General features: G+C 45.1%; 1 protein-coding gene across 5 annotated transcripts in view; it reads right to left on the bottom strand.

Annotated features, from left to right (window-relative positions):
• MARCHF3 (membrane associated ring-CH-type finger 3) overlaps window positions 1–16,243 on the bottom strand; it is a 160,218-nt gene that overhangs the window by 69,625 nt on the left and 74,350 nt on the right. The window lies entirely within an intron of this gene.

The raw sequence follows: 16,243 nt of genomic DNA, 5'->3' as shown, positions 1-16,243 counted from the left end.
CTTTGGATCATGTACTTTGACATCTGTGTGTCATAGGAGACAAACACATAGGGGACGCGGGTGGTGCTGTGGTCTAAACCACTGAGCCTCTTGGGTTTGCCGATCGGAAGGCTGGCGGTTTAAATCTGCACCACAGGGTGAGTAGGGCCGTCTCTAGGCCCGGGCTGGGTGGCGCAAGGCGCCAGGGCGCCTGGCCACCAGGGGCGTGGAAGAGGCGCCGAATGGCTGGTGTCTGGGAGCAGCTGGTGCTGGCGCCCCCCCACCCCCATGGCAGCAATAGCGCGCGGCCATTGAGCTTCCTCCATGAAGCAGAATCAGCGAGACTCCTGCCTAGAGTGGCACCACGCGCCTGCTGCCACTCTTGGCAGGAGTCTCGCTGATTCTGCTTCATGGAGGAAACTCAATGGCTTCGCGCCACCGCTGTGTCCCGGAGCAGCCGCTGGAGGGAGGCGCCAAGGAGGGGCCGGCCCTGGGCGGGAGGCCGAGCAGCCCCCTCTGTGGGAGGTGGGCTCTGCCCAGGCCAACCCCCTGCAAGGTGGTGCGCACCGTCCAGGCTCTGCCATCCTCCATCTCTGCCCCTCAGCTGTGCGCTACTGCCGCCGTGGGGGAGGGGTGCCGGAGGATTCTTGCACCACGGCGCTGGATACCCTTAAGACGTTACTGGGGGTGAGCTCCTATTGCTTTATCCCAGCTTCTGCCAACCTAGCAGTTTGAAAGCACACCAGTGCAAGTAGATAAATACTGTAGGTACCGCTGCAGTGGGAAATGGCGTTTCCGTGCGCTCTGGTTTCCGTCACTATGTTCCGTTGTGCCAGAAGTGGGTAAGTCATGCTGGTCACATGACCCAGAAAACTGTCTGTGGACAAACACCGGCTCCCTCGGCCTGAAAGCGAGATGAGTGTTGCAACCCCATAGTCACCTTTCACTGGACTTAACCATCCAGGGGTCCTTTATCTTTATTTGGACAAGAGGTCAGCAACAAAGGGCAATCAAAACATTATTTTTAAAAGTGTATAGTGGAAAAGTGGAAATACTATTTTACACAGCGCCACCATAAAATGTGTGTGTTTTTAAATTAAATTAAACAATTGGATTTTGTAAAAGAGAGGCATACACCCATTATCCTCAGGAATATAGCTGGTCACTCAGAACAAATACAGTCATACCTCGGTTTAAGTACACCTCGGTTTGAGTATTTTCAGTTAAGTACTCCGCGGACCTGTCTGGAACGGATTAATCCACTTTCCATTACTTTCAATGGGAAAGTTCACTTCAGGTTAAGTACACTTCAGGTTAAGTACGGACTTCCGGAACCAATTACACTCATACCTCGGGTTAAGTACGCTTCAGGTTGAGTACCCCGCGGACCCGTCTGGAAAGGATTAATCCACTTTCCATTACTTTCAATGGGAAAGTTCGCTTCAGGTTAAGTTCGCTTCAGGTTAAGTACAGACTTCCAGAACCAATTGTGTTTGTAAACCGAGGTACCACTGCATACTATATAGAATATAGCAGCAAGCCTTTTAAAAACTGGGGGGGGGGGGTAGAAGAAGGGGGGAAAGTAAGAATTGAATTATATTGGTGACAAAATTTCAAGAATCATTTAATGGGGCATGTGAGGTTGCATAATACTAAAGCTAGTATGTCTGCTCATGCACTTCTTAAAAAATAAAAATCTGCCACCTTTTAAGAAGGATGGCATTAGGAGATAAGGGTGTATTGTACGAATAAGTCAAAGTACTGTAGTGAGAACTGTCTAGGTTAAATGAGATCACAGGGGCATGAACTGAAGGTTATAAAACTGACCATTAATACATGGAGAGGAGTCCCTGCCATCGCTCAAAACTCTGAACGATCCTCTTTTCATGACAGCAATCCCACTTATGTGCAATTATCAGGATCTCTCTCTCTCTCCCCCCACCCCCAACTCCTCATGCACTTTTAATTCTTCAAGTTTTCTATTCACACAGTTGAGATGGCTGAATTGCTCCTGGTTAATTACAGTTCCCACACCATCTGGGCATTGTTCTGGGTTATTCATATGTGATGTCAATTTGTTTAATGGTCTGTCAGAAGCGACTCTGGTACAGCAGAGCAGATTGTTTCCTCTAGAGTTTATACTTTCCAGTAATTCCCTCCTTCTAGGTTCGTTATATCCACAGCTGTGGAAAGAGAGGTGGGGCAGAGAAAAGAGACGAGAGGAACTGTATGATTTCAGACACAATAGTCAGGCTGCAATATAAACATGATGCATAGCTTTGGTGCAAAAAAAAGAAAAGAAAAAAGACCATTGTTTCTTTTTAAACTCCCCAAACCAGAAGGAGACAACGATCCAGAAGGATGTCCGCTTAGCACAAGGGTCAGCAAACTTTTTCAGCAGGGGGGCGGTCCACTGTCCCTCAGATCTTGTGGGGGGCCGGACTATATTTTGGGGAAAAAAAATGAACGAATTCCTATGCCCCACAAATCACCCAGAGATGCATTTTAAACAAAAGGACACATTCTACTCATGTAAAAAACACCAGGCAGGCCCCACAAATAACCCAGAGATGCATTTTAAATTTAAAAAACCACATTCTACTCATGAAAAACATGTTGATTCCCGGACCGTCCGTGGGCCGGATTTAGAAGGTGATTGGGCCGCATCCGGCCCCCGGGCCTTAGTTTGGGGACCCTGGCAGGTGTTCAAAAGACACACACACACACACACACACCATCTATTGAAACCTATTTCCTAAAAAGAAAATTTAGTGAAAAACCTCCCACCTGAAGACTATAACCAAAAACAGAACAGGGAATCACAGTGTATTCCTATAAATGTCTACTCAGAAGTAAGCCCTACTGAGTTATAAGACTTATTTCAAGGCAAATGTTTACCCAGTTGCAAATGCAGCAGTGATGAGATGCATATGGATGGGTAATGTAATCTATTTTTAATTGTCAGCCTACTCCAGCATTAAGCGGTATAATAAATAATCATCGTTTTTTTGTTTTTTTTACTTACGGCTTTTATAAACCCACCCGCCAGTTCATGGTCCCTGGACAGAAGTTCATATATGACATTAAAACAATAAAATAACTCATCTGAAATCCAATACTCACAAAAAAATTAAGTCAATGCTTTAACTGTCAGAAGCGTGTTCCACAGAAGCAGCAGGCAAATTAAATCAATAACCGAGGATAACAGAACTGACAATAAAGCTCACTCTGTCCCCAAAGCCTGGGCAAACAGGTGTGTCGTCACCTGTTGACAAAATGCCATGAGGTCAGAACAAGGCTTCAGCAGGGAGGTCATGACGCAAGTTCTCAAACCACTAATCCTCTGTTGGAATCACAATTGGGGTTCCGCGGTGGATCTTCAAGCCCATAGGCAGGCCAATACTGGAGGAGGAATAATTTTAAATATTCCCAAGAGATTCCCAAGATGTCCAGGACTTTATATTTGGATATAAGAACCTGGAACTGAGCTCTGAAGAAAATTGGTAACCCGTGCAATTCATTCATTCATACATACATACATACATACATACTTTTCAAGTTTATACATTTCCCTAATTTTATACATTCCCCCAATTTTACAATCATTTTGATATTTCAGAAATTGACATCCTTCCCCCTCTTTCTGCGGTTCCTTAAATTTGTTTTTAATATCTTCTGCATATCCAAATTAACTTAATTTACTCATTTATTCATCTTGTTTAAATATACCTTGGTTGCCAAATGGCTTGGAACTCGTACGTTTTGGCTCTCGAACGATCAAAAACCGGAAGTGAGCGTTCCAGTTTTCGAACGATTTTTGGAAGCTGAATGTTCACAGTTTCCGATTGGCTGCAGGACGCTCCTGCAGCCAATCGGAAGCAGGCGCGTAGCAAGGGAGGGGCGAAGGGGGTGAGCCGCCCCTAGCTCTACTCTGGTGGGAGCAGCGCGGGGGCAGTGCCCCTGGCCTGCCCCTCGCCACCTCCGCCGGAGCAGGAAGAAGCAGAGCACGCTACAGAGCGGGTTGCTGGGTGGCAAACCGCCCCGGCAACCTGCTCCATAGCGCTCTCTGAAGCAGAGTGCCGGCTGAGCATGCCAGCCAAGCAGAGCAGCAGTGACAACCCGGACGGACTGTGCATGTGTGGACACATCCCAAGTTCAGTGCAGGCCTTAGTTTTAGTTTAAAGGGGCAACGTATAAATTAAATAAGTTCTATTCACCCTTTGCAGATCCAGGATCCCCACCTTTATCCCCAGACTTGCTTTTGGAGACCCCTTGATAATTTCTTTGCGTCAAAGCTGAAACGTCATTGCTTCATGATTTCTGATCCTGGCCATTTCATTCGTTTGGCTCATCTTGCCCGGACCCCAAACTTTTGGAGACACTATTAAATTTATTAGGGTATATATGGATGCACAGGTGCTATCGCACATTTAAAAGATTAACAAACCTGTTTGTGGGATCCGATCCCATTAAAATGACTGCACATAGCCTGATAGAAAGCATGCAAAGATTCATGGCAGGGCAGTGAGTGACACAACAAGAATGAAATGCGGCAAGAGCGTTCGCCTTGATGCACCTCTTAAACAGCAGCAGTGGTCCTCAGGCTTGTTTCTGCTGCTTCTCTTCTCCAGAGGCAAGGCTGTCATTTCTGATGAGCTACCACTGGCTATTAGCACGCTAATGTTTATGCAATAAAGAGCCGGTGGCAAGTCAGGACTAACCAGCCATGTGCTCCGTAGAGCTGAAAGGAGGGCAATTCTTGCTATTACGATTCGTGCCTGAGCAGGTAGGCAACACATTTTCCAACTGCCCTTGGCTTAAACTGTACTTTGCTTTTATAATACTTTGATGTTTGCATGCACTATTCTCAGAAGCCCATTATCGTCACAGATAGATGATGGACCCAAAGAAGAAAGGAAGTTGGCGGTGTTTTGCAGAGTAGTTTGCACAGATTGCTAAAATAAAAGAATGATGGCCTCAGTAATTCTACATACAGTCCAACTCGTGCCACACAAGAGCTGAAGGCTTGGTGTGAAGGTAGAGGAGAGGGAGAGATCGGGAAGTTTTGTCACAATTTTATATTTAAAAATTGCTACTATCTTCCAAATACTCGGACATCGTCCCATAGGCACTATGAGTTGAGAAAAAATGTTTAAAATAACTGCATCTAGGAATTTTAGATGCAGAGATACCAAAGGAACAGAAACGATTATTTACAGGGCAGTCTCGAGCAGGTCGGGCGCCCTGGTGCTGAAAGGGTGGAAGATCGCTCTGGCGCCCCCGCTCTCGCAGGGCGCAGCATGGTTTTCGCGCGGCTTTGCCGCGCAGCGCCCTGCCTACCGGCCCAGCGCCCTGGCACACCTCTAGGAGTCTACCTAGAGCCGGTCCTGATTATTTATGTGTGCGATGACAGCAGCATGGATACTACTGGCCCAGAGATGGAAAGAAGACAAAGTCCTGACCAGAGATGAATGGTTGATGAAGATGATGGACTACGCCGAAATGGCGAAAATGACCGAGAAAATCAGAAACCAGGAAGATAGAAACTTTAATAAGGAATGGGAAAAAATTACAATTTACATCAGAGAACACTTTAAACAAGCAAAAACTTTGGCAGGATTTGAGTAACATTTGTAATGTATTAAAAACTAAGGTAAAAATGGACTATTTTAAGAAAAATTGAGAAAATATATGATGCAAGTAGGGAAAGTGTGATAATGGAAACCATGGAGGAGTGGAGGGAAGTCTTAGGATTCAGGAAATCCTAAATGCTGACGATTATGATTATTGTTTGAATTCAAATGTATAGTGTAAAATTGAATAATTAAAAAATACAAGTGGGTTCTATGCCTGAAGATGCCTGCTGTAGACTGAACAAGTGACTTGGGATCTTTCTTACGTACTATGAGTTGATAAGCAGAAAAGGACGACTGATCTTGTGCCATTGCTATGCCTTTATTCAGCCCTTCCAAAAGCAAACGCCTGCCCTGTGATGGACTTATGACAGCAAGGCTCTGCCAGCTTTCAGCTAGCTCAGATTTGCCAAGCATCTGGCATGAGTAAACATCACCGCTTTCCAACATTTTAATGTGACAAATTCAGACGGCATTTGTATTTGTGTGTGCGTGAGAGATCACTGGCAGGAGAGAAAGAGTATACGTTCATAAAAACATCTGTCAACTCTAGCACAGGAGGTGGGGGGGGGGAAGCCACCACAGTTCATTTAAGGGCTCTTCAACAGACACAAAGAGCTCTGCACTGAAGTAAATGGCTTGTGGATTTTACCTGAAAACGACAGAACTGGTATTTGGTAGCTTAAATGCAGGTTATTAATTTGAAAAAGCAAACAATTATAGCACAAAATAAAATGCCAGGTGACAACTGTGGCTCAGTTTTGCACCGTTTTCTACTGCCGCTTGGCATTTATGCAGCGCATTTCAAATGTTTGAAGAAGTTCATATGCATTATCTCAATAATCCTGCTGGGATTAACAGCTAGCCTAAGGCACCCAGAGAGTACTCGGTGACATCTCATCGCAACAGCAATTCAACTTGATGTTTAGTTGACATCAAACTGAAGACTAATCATTGAGAAAAGGAGATCTGTTAGCTTATGGAAGGAGAGGGAAGACTCAGTTAAGTCTACTCATGGCTGCTGAATCCATGTCAATATCAGTCTTGTGTTGCTGCTAGATGAAAAAGACATGGCGCTTGACTCCATCCCTTTCCTCTCACACGACACGCTCTCTACACTGCCTGAAATCACTGAGGCGGGCAGACATGGCTGGCTGGTTGGACGATAACTGTTTCTAGTGATGGACGAGTTGTCACAAGCTTGTTTTCTAGCACTGGGGTTTTGTCACATGAGGAGTGTTGCAGAAGACTATTTGACCAGGATGCCACCAATGGGGTAAATAGCTGCATTGTGACTCTTTCACTAGTTTTTGATTGCCAGTAAGTTTCAAAATGTAAGGGAGGCAACCACCGTCCTCTTAATTCCAAACCACAGACTTTACTCCACTAGGTCTTATGTTTTCTCAAACTTGGGAGATGGCCAGTGTTTCTCTGGCATGTGACGAAGGACAAGCCATCATATTCTGAGGAGATTTTTTACATTTCATTTCCCTATACACCATACTGTCACGCAGCAAGAACTTGATGACGTAGTAGTAGTAATAGTAATAATAATAATAATAATAATAATAATAATAATAACTATTTATACATACCCCACTCATCTGGCTGGGTTTCCCCAGCCACTCTGGACAGCTCCCAACAGAATATTAAACATTAAAAACTTCCCTAAATAGGGCTGCCTTCAGATGTCTTCTAAAAGTCAGATAGTTGTTTATTTCCTTGACATCTGATGGGAGGGCGTTCCACAGGGCAGGCGCCACTACTGAGAAGGCCCTCTGCCTGGTTCCCTGTAACCTCACTTCTCACAGTGAGGGAACTGTCAGAAGGCCCTTTGAGCTGGACCTCAGTGTCTGGGCTGAACGATGGGGGAGGAGATGCTCCTTCAGGTATATTGGGCTGAGGCCGTTTAGGGCTTTAAAGGTCAGTACCAACACTTTGAATTGTGCTCGGAAACGTAGTGGGAGCCAATGTACTGTAGGTCTTTCAGGACTGGTGTTGTATGATCTTGGCGGCCATCCCAGTCCCCAGTCTAGCTGCTGCATTCTGGATTAGTTATAGTTTCTGGGTCACCTTCAAAGGTAGCCCCACATAGAGTGCATTGTAGTAGTCCGAGCAAGAGATAACCAGAGAATGCACCACTCTGGCAAGACAGTCCACAGCTGGACAGACCCCCGCCCCCCCAAAAACAGTATTTCTGTCTAGTCCAGATTCAACCCCAATCTGTTAGCCACCATCCATCCTCCAACCGCCTCCAGACACTCACACAGGACCTTCACCGCCTTCACTGGTTCTGATTTAAAAGAGAGGTAGAGCTGGGTTTCATCCACATACTGACGATATGCTATCTCAAGTCTGGCATCAACCAATAAAGCAACACGTTGGCAAAAGATGCAACAGATGAACTTGCTGGTACAAGAAATACAACTGATTAGAACCTTGTCTTAGAGGTTTAACCCCACTTAAAACTCCCGGTCCTTCCAGAACAGGTGAGCATGTTAAAGCAATATTTCAAAGCAGAATCAGTAGGTTACCTGCTCTACCAGGTAAACCACAACTTCTGGAACAGCCCTAATCCTAACCTGGAGGGAATGTCAGCAAACATTAGACAAAACATTGCCTTGCCCAGGTGTTGGCAACGTTTTCCGGCTGTGGGCCGCAGCATTCCCATGGACTATCGTCTGTGGGCCAGACATGGGCCGCACCTGCGCAGAAGCGATTTCTGGCATCGCTCTGCCCATGTCTGGGGTGCCAGAAATCGCTTCTGTGGATGTCTGCAGCCTCAGAAATCGCTTCTGTGGCTGCACAGACATCAGAAATCGCACGTGCGCAGAAGGAATTTCCAGCATCTGCACCATTTCCGGCACCGCTCGGCAAATCCCCACGCCGTGCTGCGCCGGTTTAGCACAGTGTGCGGGAGACTTGCCAAGTGGGCAGCTCGGTGACCGGGCAGCCCGTGGGCCAGATAAACAGGTCCAGCCCATGGGCCGGAGGTTGCCAATGCCTGGCCTTGCCTTTGGAAAGTCTAGCAACGAGTCATTGCTATTCAAGACCATTCAGTGATTAAAACCAGGTTACCACTCACATATTCAGAGCTAATCTAAAGTTCCCTTTTCTAGTTAGATTTTCTCTTTTAAAACAAATGAGCCAGGACTTCATTAACACGCTCATCTGCTCGGAAACTTTTATGAAATAGCTGCAAATACCATGACTGGAGGCTTTCAGTTCAAAGCAAATTCTTCTTGCTTAAAAAAATAAAAAATAAAATCCAACTATTTCGTCCTTAACAGGTACAATGTTAAAACAGTATCTCACAAGTTAGAAGAGGTCAAGACAACACATTTCTTTTCACTCCTCGCTCTCTGCTAATAAAGCCTGTGACTGCATTATATGAAATTAAATGGGAACCGTTATCAACTTCCCCTTTTTCCCGGAAAGCGCAGCACCATTGGTGCTCAGACAGTCCTTTTAATGATCTACAAATTACTACAAAGAGCAAAGAACCGCAGTGGCCAGAAATCCTCAAGTCAGTCATATAGCACAAACATCTATGCAGGTGCACTATGAATTCTTAGAGGACTGGAGTGTTAGCCTGCTAAATCTCTAATGTTTCAGGTGCAAGAGATGACCTACTCTCTCCTCATTATATTTCTAAGGGTTAACCCAGTCTTCCTTTTAAGTTCATTTGCCAAGGTGCCTACTGAGCCAGTAAAGTTTCGACTAAGCAAATGACTGCCATTGCATCCTCTGTTGGCAAGGATAGCGGAACCACCCAACTGCTAGGCCATAGAATTAGTGAATGACTGCAAAACAGCAGTATTTATCCCATGCCAATTCAGTCAAAATGAAAAGCTAGCTTCTGTTTCAGTGTTTCTTGGTTAACCTCAGCAACTGCAGTCTTTCATTCAAAGTGTATTCATTTTATTTTATTTTATTAATTTTTATTTATACTTTTCAGGTTTATACATTTCCTTAATTTTACAATCATTTTAGCATTTCAAAACTTGACTTCCTTCCTCCTCTTTCTGCATTTCCTTAAATTTATATTATATTATATTATATTATATTATATTATATTATATTATATTATATTATATTATCTATCTATCTATCTTCTGCATATCCAAATTCATGTAATTTGCTCACTTGTTTATCTACTTTAAATATATACTCTTGTTAAACTGCAGGTAATTACAATAATCCAGCTAATGTTCTTATCTGTTTGAAATTTATCTGTAAATATTCAATAAACCATTTCCATTCTTTTATTTAAAAAAATGTTATCTTGATTTCTTATTCTTACGATAAGTTTTGCCATTTCTACATATTCCATAATTTTTGTATCCATTCTTCCTTTATTGGGACTTCAGCTTCTTTCCATTTTGGGGCGATTAATGTTCTTGATGCTGTAGTAGCATACAGGAATAAGTTTCTATACGATTTAGGTAGTTCTGTCCCTATAATTCCCAAAAGAAAAGCTTTTGTTTTCTTTACGAAGGTTATTTTAAACATCCTTTTCAATTCATTATATATCATTTCCCAGTAAGCTTTGACCTTACTACAATACCAACTCATATTCATTTAAAACATTTGTAGCTGGTATAACTCAGTTGGTAGAGCCCAAGTCTCTTAATCTCAGAGCTGTGGGTTCAATCTCTGCAAAAGATTCCTGGATTGCAGGGGGTTGGACTAGATGATCCTTGTAGTCCCTTCGACAATTCCATGATTTCTTTACTGCACTTCATCAAAAGATTCCAAGGTGGTGTCAGGAGTATGGGCAGGAGTCAGACTCTGGGGCCTGTAGTGCTTTGCAGGACTGGGGCCTGCCTCAGCTTGTGCTGGAGAAGCAAGGCGTGGCCACACAGGTGAAGACCTCAGCTTGCGCTGGAGAGGCAAGGAGTGGTCACTCAGGTGAGGCCACTTGATACCTCACTGCACCTGGTGGCAGGAGCTGGGAGGGATAAAAGCTCAGCATTTCCCTTCAGCTCTTTGCCTCAGCAATGCTATCCCTGCCCGGTTGCCTCTGGCCTCATGCTCCTTGGACCCTTGCCTTGCCGATGCCTTGATCCTTGCTCCGTGGACCCTTGCCTTGCCGATGCCTTGATTCTTGCTCCGTGGACCCTTGCCTTGCCAACGCCTTGATCCTTGCTCCGTAGACCCTTGCCTTGCCGACGTCTTGATCCTTGCTCCGTGGACCCTTGCCTTGCCGACGTCTTGATCCTTGCTCCGTGGACCCTTGCCTTGCCGACGCCTTGATCCTCGACCCTTGTACCTTCACCTTGCTTCTTGACCCTTGGACCTTCGCCTTGCTTCTTGTTCCTTGAGCCTTCGCCTTGCTCCTTGCTCCTTGGACCTTCGCCTTGCTGACGCCTTGCTCCTTGACTCCCAGACCTTCGCCTCTGCCTTGCTCCATGACCCTGCGACTGCCTGCTGCTGGACCCTCAGCCCTGCACCTGTTCCTGCTTCTACACCACCATCTTGCCTCTGGTCCTGACGCCCGCCGACCGGACCGTGACAGGTGGTGTCCCAAAGTGTAAATAAAGTCCAACTAAAATGTATGAAAGTCCATCTTCACAATCATCAAACCAGGACGCCCCACTAGCACATCATTAATACAAAATAGCAAAGGTAAAGGTACCCCTGACTGTTAAGTCCAATCGCGAACGAATCTGGGGTTGCGGCGCTCATCTTACTCTCTAGGCCAAGGGAGCCATCACTCGTCCGCAGACAGCTTCTGGGTCATGTGGCCAGCAACACTAAGCCACTTCTGGCGAACCAGAGCAGCACACGGAAACGCCGTTACCTTCCCGCCAGAGCAGTACCTATTTATCTACTTGCACTTTGACGTGCTTTTGAACTGCTAGGTTGGCAGGAGCTGGGACCGAACAACGGGAGCTCACCCCGTTGTGGGGATTTGAACCGCCAACTTTCCGATCAGCAAGCCCTAGGCTCAGTGGTTTAGACCAGAGCGCCACCCGCTTGACGTTAACTGCCTTTTTATTCTGAGTTTTGTGAGCTCATACGTCAACGCTATCTGACATTTATACTCTTGCTGTTCCATCATAAGGCTTTAACATATGCTATACCCATTGTAAACAAGAGCTAGAAGGGGAGCAGTTAAAGCAGGAATATTCAAAGTCGCCTGCAGGGGTCAAGATGGAGCAATTCCATATGCAGTCCCTAGAAATCAGTGAAATCAGCTGAGAGAGAAAAAGGAAACACATAACCAGTCCCCTATCCCTATCCCCCACCAGTGACTGCTAAGAATTGAGTTGTAGATGCCTGCTAAGAGGGAGGTTGGTGAAGGATCAGGGTGGACAATCTGGGAGATATATGCACAGTACGAACACCAGCTCATCCTCATTAAGAAGCTTTAATTTATTTGTGGTTCTGTGGTTTTATTGTACTGTTCCCCCCCTCTTGTAAACCACCTTTAATCATTTTGGGTGAAAGGCCATGGATTAAATTAGGAGTACGGCAAATGAATGGAAAGTTGCATTGCTCCTATAGTTCTGGGTGGACACATTCGGACCCCAGACCTATACTGGGAAAGGCAAATTGATGGACTCCTGCGCTGTTTACAGGACCCCAGATACAACACCCACTAGTTTCCATAAACCTCTCATACAATAGGACCCACATTGACAAGTAGTCATGAAAATGCCTCACTAATGCCCCCCTGTGCTCCTACCTTGACCAAAGGGGTAGCAGCAACCCTACATTATTGTGATGTGACAATTCTTCCAGGCAGGGGAACTTGTGAGATTACCTTGCCAGAGCAAGTATACATGTGTCAGGCACCAGAGGACCCAACCTAACCCCGCCCCACCCCGGTAGGTTGCCAGGAACGGATAAGACAAGGAAGGTTCTTACCAATGCTTTTTATTTAATATTCACAGAGAGAGGCTTAGAAATGCAGCCTCTTGGAGTAATGGCGTTATTCTGAGTGAGTCTCCACCCCCTCCCTCTCTCCACCCCCTCCCTCTCTCATCACTATGGGTGCTGAGCTGTGCTTTCTGCCTCTGAGCTATCTGCTCTCCTACTTTCAATGCCTGCCAGGTTCGGGGGGGGGTCTGGAATGCTTTCTAAAGACACTGCGTCCATCAGCTGTCCCACCCTCTGGGGCTTCTTCTTCCTCCTCTCCAATTATTTCCCAGCTTCCCCCCTCATCTGCTCTGAGCTGTGATCTCCCTCAAACCCCTGTTATAATTCTGAACTGTCTTCTTCTCTGGAAGGGTCAAGCTGGGGAGGCAGTCTCCACCATTCCTCCTCTGCCCGGTCCCCAACAATATGCAGATATGTCCTTTTTTTTTATTCATCAAGTATCTGAAGCAGGAATGGAGCCCTGGTGGGCCTCCAGATATTGTTACACCCACCATCCCTTGCCAATATGGCCAATGGTAAGGGATAGTGGGAGTTATTGTCAAACAACATCCGGGGGATCACAGGTTCCTGCATTTCAGCACTTGTCAAGAGCTACCCCACTCCCCTGTTCAACCAACTACAAGCGACAAATGATTTAGGCCCATCTGAATGACGCATAATTGCGCATGTGTGCACATCGCTAAAGCCAGAAGTGGCCCCCAATGGGCAGGGGCAGGGCAGGCTTAAGCACAATCCACCAACATGCACGGGAGTCTGGAACATAAAAGGAGTATTGCATTTATAGACCCACAAAATATTTCAATGAACAAGCAAAATCCCAGCTGCAGTCGCAATGAACTCTGAAGACATCCTTGGTTAGGGATTTAAGGTACATAATTTATACAGGGCAATACTGGGAACAAAAGAAAAAGAAAAGGAGATATCCTTACACAAAAAGCCACAAGACTCCTTTCATCCACCTGGTACTTTTCAACAGGGATTTCGTACTATTTGGCTGTCTCAAATATATTTCACATATACCTGCGTCTCAGTCTCTCTCTTGATCCCTGATCTTTACAGATTATGTGTGGTTTTGTGGGTGGGTGTTCAAGTCACACAAGCTCCTGCTGTTTGAACATTCAGAATCTTTCCTACTGCTCTGCAACACAACGTTTATTGTCATGAATTATTTACGTAAGGAGAGCTATTTGTACAGAGCGATATCGTCACGAGAACATCAGATCTGCAATTAGATAACCGGACTTCTTGTCCTCGCTTTGAAATGGACCAGAGGATTGAATCCGGGCCAAGACAATTTCCTGTGTCCCTCTATTTCCCCTCCTAAACGTTTGTTAGATTGTCTTCTGACATTACATCTACTTCATGATAAAGCGTTGCAAAAGCACTCATGTTCCAGTAACATTACCTATTTATTGTTGGTCGGTTGCTTATTATCCGTCAATTGCTGAACCAAACGCTTCCATCCAAAACAGGAATATTGTGCTATTCCAGTGATGGCGAACCTATGACACGCGTGTCAGATGTGACATACAGAGCCCTCATTGCTGGCACGCGCCCCATCGGTCCATTCGTGCTGTTGTTGTTGTTCCCCCATTTGTTCTCTCGCTCCTCCTACAGCTTGTCTCCGCTGTTAAAACCCGGATTCTTTTTTTGTTGTTGTTGTTGCTGGTAGCCAGAGACTGGTTTTTAACCCTTTCTGTGCTGTTTTTCTGGCGCTTTGGCAGACTATGATTGGGTGTAACAGCATTCATTTTTTAACCCATTCTGTGCTGGTTTTTTTGGCGCTTTGGCAGACTATGTCGGTGCTGCGTGTTCTAGCGAAAGTATTATTTGTCATGTTCTCTTCCCCACAAAAAAGTGCAGCAGCTTTGGGGCATCCCCCCAAAAAAGCAAAGCAACTTTTGCACCCCCCAAAAAACCTCCAAAACTTTGGTCAGCAGCTCCCCCCAAAAAGCTCAACAACTCTGGGCACTTTGTGATAAATAAGGGTTTTTTGGTTTGGTTTGGTTTGGTTAAATAATTAGTTTTTGGTTTATTAAATACAGTTATATATTACAATATACATTTTTGTTATTTAAGCTATAAATATCGTGAAATTATGGTTTTTTTTTCTCGAAGTGACACACCACCCAAGTTATGCTCGTTTTTTTGGCGAATTTTGACACACCAAGCTCAAAAGGTTGCCCATCACTGTGCTATTCTGTACCAGCCTTCAACAACCTGGTGCTCTCCAGGTGTTTTGGACTACAATTTCCAACAGCCCCAGCCAAACCAATATTATTGTGATGGTTCAATGCCGATCAAGCAAGCCTGCACAACTTGTAACTCAACAAACCCAAGATGGCAATGCTCTGTGTTTGACATTTCCTCAACATTTTGTGTTTCAGGGAAGCCGTAAAAAACAAACGTTTATAAACCCACCTACATAGCTGGCAGGTTGCCTTTGATCACAAGTTGAAAAAAGTGGGAAATTACACATTAACAGATTATTATTATTATTCAAGTATGAGAATAAAGCTGATATCTTTTCTCTTATTTGCTCTGTTCTCCCACACAGGCAAGGATTGGGGTAGAGATCTTACAAATAATTTGGTCTGGTTAATGTGGAAATAACACTTCCATTCCTTTCAAATCTTTCCTTTCAACCTGCTATAGCATAGACAGATGCCAAAAAAACCCCACAAAGCCAACACACAGGAAGTCGGCATTTAATTGTAGCCGTAGTTTGATATTTTAAAAACAATAAAAGGGAACTTCCAGTTCCCTCCTCAAACCAGCCAAGTAAGTGAAATGTCTTTACACTTCCAGCACATTGTGTGGTGTTTCTAAGATAGCCAATGATGCACAAAAGTTAAAGGAGGAAACAAAAAGTACAGTGGTACCTCTACTTACGAATTTAATGTGTTCCGAACACACATTTGTAAGTCGAAAAAATTTGTAAGTCGAATCCCATAGGAATGCATTGGGAGAAAAAATTCGTAAGTCGAAGCAACTCTATCTAAAAATTCGTAAGTAGAAAAAACCCTATCTAAACCGCATCCAAGATGGCGGACGGAGCTCCATTTGTAAGTAGAAAAATTTGTAAGTAGAGTTATTTGTAAGTAGAGGTACCACTGTACGTACGAACGGGCAAGAGGATGGTTGACTTTTACTACTTATTTTAAGTTGGATGTACAACTGGAAAATTATACTGGTGGCTGAAAGGGAGAACCAGGGAAAACTGGAGTCTGTGGTGCAGGTAAATTATTGGCCTCTCAGCAGGATCAGTCCAGGAAATTACTTGAGGCTGAGGGTGCCAATACCTGAAGAAAAGTGCCTCAGCTGTGGAATTAAATAAAACAGGTACCTGTGCTTTTGCAAAAGGCACTTCAGCAGTTCACTGAACTCCCATTGGCCACTCTTTTTGGGGGGTCTCTCTGTAGTTCCATGTAGACGCGGGTGGCACTGTGGTCTAAACCACTGAGCCTCTTGGGCTTGCAGATCAGAAGGTCAGCAGTTTGAATCCCCGTGTCGGAGTGAGCTCCCGTTGCTTTGTCCCAGCTCCTGCCAACCTAGCAGTTCGAAAGCACGTCAAAGTGCAAGTAGATAAATAGGTACCGCTCTGGTGGGAAAGTAAACGGCATTTCTGAGCGCTGCTCTGGTTTCACCAGGCGCGGCTTAGTCATGCTGGCCACATGACCCGGAAGCTGCCTGTGGACAAACGCCGGTTCCCTCGGCTTGTAAAGCGAGATGAGCGCCGCAACCCT

Source organism: Zootoca vivipara, chromosome 11 (genome assembly GCF_963506605.1).
Source record: "Zootoca vivipara chromosome 11, rZooViv1.1, whole genome shotgun sequence".
Taxonomy (NCBI): Eukaryota; Metazoa; Chordata; class Lepidosauria; order Squamata; family Lacertidae; genus Zootoca; species Zootoca vivipara.
Note: the sequence above shows the minus strand (reverse complement) of the source record. Positions and strands in the feature narration are given on the sequence as shown.